Source organism: Sycon ciliatum, chromosome 5, assembly GCF_964019385.1.
Source record: "Sycon ciliatum chromosome 5, ocSycCili1.1, whole genome shotgun sequence".
Lineage (NCBI taxonomy): Eukaryota > Metazoa > Porifera > Calcarea > Leucosolenida > Sycettidae > Sycon > Sycon ciliatum.
The window spans coordinates 8828394-8833606 of NC_088647.1; the positions used below are offsets into that span (position 1 = coordinate 8828394).

The 5213-nt window shown below is 46.2% G+C and overlaps 1 long non-coding RNA gene across 1 annotated transcript; it reads left to right on the forward strand.

Annotated features, from left to right (window-relative positions):
* The first annotated feature begins 1080 nt into the window (after window positions 1-1080).
* On the forward strand, window positions 1081-4303 carry LOC135817460 (uncharacterized). The gene is made up of 3 exons (XR_010553549.1): window positions 1081-1557; window positions 1749-2028; window positions 3426-4303. It is a non-coding gene; the product is annotated as an uncharacterized LOC135817460 (long non-coding RNA).
* Window positions 4304-5213: the final 910 nt, after the last annotated feature.

The following is a 5213-nucleotide window of genomic DNA, read 5'->3' on the forward strand; positions in this document are numbered from 1 at the left end:
CAAGTTGCACCCTGCAGGCACGGTGACCTGGTGACTGGTGTACGCAGGAGTACGTAACCGCTTGTTCAACCATGTTCGATTGGGAATAAAGGAGGAACGCTGCATTGCAGCCTTTTCGGACCAAAACCAGTCGACTCAGCATCCAAAAGACTAGGCTAAAGTCAATTTTTGACCAGTTGTAGTCTTCGGGGTGCTGAGTCGAATGGTCGTGGTCCGAGGAAGCTGATACGCTGCCTTCCTCCTTTATTCCCAATCGAACTCGCCACTTCCGCCGAAACTGGGTGACCGTGCCCTACTACTACTAGATGGGGATTTGTATGCAAAATGTCACTCGGAAAGCTCCATTTCGTTCTGATAAAAGCACGGATGCATGGCCCATACATTGTAGTTTATTATTAGGCCACACTGAAGAAGGTCTGTGGTTCGACTCACCCGACCGACCGTACATTTTTCAGCCCGACCGTAACTTTTTTTCGGCGGGCTGTCGTGTGACTGACGTACGTGGACTGAACACGTCCACGTCTACGTGCTGTGCAGCGCGAGTCTGCGGACGCAGGCGCTAGGCGGCTCCTTTTGGACTTGACTTGTAGTTGTACTGCAGACTGCAGTGCAGTGCAGTGAGATTGCACTTTCCTCGTGTATTGGGAACCAATTATTTTCACCTGTACCGTTAGTTGCTGCTTGTGCAAGCACAGGAAGCGTCGATGGAAAAAGCCCATGTATTCGTGCACGCCGACACCAAACTAGCAATACATGTACCGGTACATTGTACAATTTGTACTTCGAAGTAGTTCCCGAACTTACTTTCAACTCGCATCGTTCTTCATTTGCTTGATGATTTGGACAGTCAGAGTCACCGCTTGAAGTTATTCTCTTCTCGTTCCAGAGCTACACAATGTTTCAAAGTATTAGCCGGTGATCCCTTTATGCAACATGTATGGCATAACACTGCGTAATAATGCCGATGTACTGGGTGTCTACTAGTACTACAGTGTATTTACATCAGGGAGTCGTCAAATACTTTTTTGTATTTGACGACTCCCTGATTTACATGTACTAAAAAATATATTTAAAAAAATCCGCCCGCCCGCCCGTAAAAAAAATGTCCATGTTAGTCGAACCACACACCTTCTTTAGTTTGGCCCAGGGAGTCGTATAGACCCGGGAGGCGACACGAGGACTATGATTGACTCGCGGCACTTTCTCCCACTTTTCCCTCAGATATCCCCCGGTACGTGCCCTGAGTTATAAACCAACTACTCCGCGTACTTATGCCATGCCCATGGGAGTCTTTGGGAGTGCACTCCTTGGGGAACGGACTCGTGCAGGATCGATAGGATCGTGGGAAATCGTAGCTCGAAAAGAAGAAGAAGAATGAACTACTTTTCCAAGTAATTAGTTGCATTTGATGATCGTGATTGAGGCAGAGAGTGCTGCAGATCGCGATCCAGATCCGGGTCAAGAATCACCTCCTGATCCTAAGGAAACCTCAGCTGACGTAGATCTACGTTCTCTTCGCGTGAACGCTCAGTTTGTATTGCCTGGCTTGGGCCACAGGTATGGTTTGAATTCTAATTTTCTATGTTATTATATTTTTCAATTAATTATTTGTCTTGAAACTTTCAACCTTGCTACTTAGCGGCTTCTGATCTGGTGCGCGTACTGCATAAAAAGTTGCGAATAATCATGAATTGGAAGAAATACTTGTGGGTTGATAGAGTGCAGTACTTGTTCAATGGTTTCTACAGAGCGTTCCGAATCCCAGCCGCTAAAGACCCACAAGGCAAGAAGCTTGCGTTGCAAAGCTGCTGTCCCGCCTGACTGCGGAGAAAGAAGACTCGTTTATGGTTGTTCTACAGCCGCTGCTGACGTCCATCAGCTCTGTCCTGCTCCCAGCTGCAGATAGGCCTGGATTTCAATGAGTCGTGTCCCAACTCCGGCGTGAACGATTTCCCGACGTCAAGACGAAGTGGGGTCAAGTCATGGGTGTTGCAAGGAAGCTGTCACAAGATGATCCGGTATTGAACGGTAGGTTTTGTAAAGCTGCTCTAACATTCCTATAAATTATAACATTAAATTATTATTTGTATTCACGAAGCCATGCCCAAGACGTGCGACATAGCGTGCGTTCGTGTGTATATGTGTGTGTGCGGGTGTATATTGTGTGCGTGTGTGCGTGCTTGTGTATGTCGTAAAATCCCGCCAGAGCACCCCTACCTCCGGAACCATTCGAGTAGATCCATTTGGGGAGGGGCGGATGGGCGAGTCCTGCTTGCCGCATTCAGTACTACATGAAAAAGTACTCACCCTAAGAAAACTGTGCGTGCGTCTCGTACACCCAACAAAAGTCAAGAGCTGGGAGTCGTACAAACCCATCAAAACCCTAGGGTGTGTGCGATCTCTGGTCAAGAGGGTGGGAACTGTTGCGTACATTTCCAACCAGGTCGTAGACGCGTCTGCAGTACAGTATGACCCCACACTTCATATAGTCATACGAGGATACAACTCTATTGATAGATAAGATAACGTGCTTGTAGATCTCTGCCATGCCAAAGTTGCATTCAGTAGAGGTAGTAGTCTCTGTTAAACGTGTTTGCCATTGGCTCACGGCACTTGTAGCAGCTGATCGGACGATGCAAATGGACTCCCAGTCCACATTAGCTGGTTCTTGATATGCCTTCGAAAATATACCATGGCACGCACTTTCCACTGTTGTTACATAGGGCCGGACGTGTGTTGTCCTGAGCTTGCCACGATACTTTCCGATCTGTCCATCTCCTCTCCTGTTAAGTTGAAATTATTTGAAGAGCTGATGGCTGGTAACTTGCTGGTCAGCTGGTAGGAATACGTTTGAAAGTGTTGCTGCTGATTTGTACATTGAATTGCCGGAGTGACGTGGCCTTGAGTAGTCTTCCCCAGCAATGAACTGAAGAGTAGCATGTGTATTGAATTCTCTTGTTGCCGGTTCATCGGCCCCTCTCCATGACACCGGACTAGACTGAATTACTGGCGTCCCTTCATCGGCCTGCTTTTCGCCTCGAACTTCACGAGTCTTGAAATCTGGACCCAACATAATAAAAGTGGGACTCAATTGCGCAGTTCAGACGATAAATTGATGCAATAAGGGGTCATCGCAAAAGTGATTAGTCATCCCTGAAAAAACATCATTCATTTCGTACTCGGACCTCCTCTCCACCCTCCGAAATGAATGGACGACGAAAATCGCATGCATGTACATGTGTATGCATAGCGTCAGTCGACTGAGATTTTAGCTCCCCCCCCCCCCCCCCCCCCCCCCCCCTGGAACGATCTTCGTTTCAGGGACGACCAAACACTTGTGTGACCACTGACTTTCTTTCTCTGTTATCAAGCAGTATGCAACTTGTCTGTGTCATGTGGATGCATTGTCTTATTTCCTTTTTCAGGCTACAGCACAACTGAGAGAATGAAATGTACATCGCAATCAAGCTATGTCGTTGCCATCTTCTATGTGCCATGCGTTACCTGATGTGCCAGCCTGCTATGTCGGATACCGCTAACCATGCATCGACTAGGCGCCAGGCGCGAACTGATGGTGGTGGTGGTGGTGGTGGTAGTGAGAAGGAGAGCTCTGTGCCAGAATAACTTTGCAGTTTAGAGAGCGTGTCTGGGCAGGCGTGTATTTACCCCCATATTGCCAGGTGTGTATTTACCACCATATGAACCAACCATAAGTGCAGTTGCAGTGGAGTCTTCAACTTCATTCTCCCGAGTCAAGCTCCTTGTGAAGACATCTAAGAAGAAGATTGCCTGATGAGTCCAGCCGGGACGAAAGGTACGTCGCAATCAAGCTATGTTGTTGCTGTGTCATCTGCTATGCGCCATACGCTACCTGATGTACCAGCCTGCTATGTCGGACACCACTCACCCTGCATCGACTAGGCGCCAGACGCGAACTGATGATGGTGGTGGTGGCGGGAAGGAGAGCTCTGTGCCAGAATAACTTTTCAGTTTAGAGAGCGTGTGTAGGCAGGTGTGTATTTACCGCCGTATGAATCAACCACAGTACGATCAGCTGACGTTATAACTTATAAGGATGATCTCGTGCAGCGATATTATTGATATTTTTAAAGTCTTTTCTAAGGACTCTCCACTGCAGCGTTTTCTTTCCACTCGGTTCTCTTCTTTTCATCGCTCAGCTTGCACTTGCAATGCTTATACATACTGATCAATCCCGTTCAATTTTCCGTACATTTTTCTCAAAATCCATAGTGCGGACGAAGTAGTGATTTTCCGTACAAATATGGAAAATACGGATGGTTGATAGCACTGTGTTGATAGCACTGTGTTGAGGCAGCTATTGTTGTGGCTTTATTTGGAATTAATTCTGTCGTATTTGCACACATTCCTGAGTGCAAGTATTACTATTAGCATCCAATGTGTGTTATCTGTGCGAGCTTCTAACCTTGTGAACATTCACCGAAGGTTCGGTTGGTGGCGCACAAGATCTTCCGGGATGGCTCTTGCGGGCTCTCAGCCCTGCGTTCACTGCATAAAACTTGGCAGAACAGTTCAAGTTTCAATTTAGGCCATTTCCTCACTCTGTGACTCCCAATATTTCACATGTGCAATGATTATAAGTATTGTAGATCACTGGGACAGCGCCACTTTGTTAGCCGATGTTAGTCCTGAAGAAAAATTGACTTCATTGCCCTAAAGGTGAGAAGAAATTGGGACTATTTGTGAAGGAAAACTTTGGAAAATGTAATTTCGAATAAAAGTCATTTCGTTTATCTGGATAGGTCCAATATTTCACAAATGTGAAATATAAGTATTGTAGATCACTGGGACAGGGGAACTTGGTCTGTCGAAGTTAGTCACGAGGAAAAAATTACTTCATTGCCCTAAAGGTGAGAACAAATTGGGACTATTTGTGAAGGAAAACTTTGGAAAATGTAATTTCGAATATAAGTCATTTCGTTTATCTGGATAGGTCCAATATTTCACAAATGTGCAATATAAGTATTGTAGATCACTGGGACAGGGCAACTTGGTCGGTCGAAGTTAGTCACAAGGAAAAAAATTACTTCATTGCCCTAAAGGTGAGAAAATATTGAGGCAATTTGTAAAGAAAGGATTACCTCATCTTAGGTGGTCAAAGTGCCTCAGAGTTCGAGTGGCAGTGCAAAGCCAGTGAGTAAGCCAGTGAACAAGACCCTTTATTAGTGAACTCC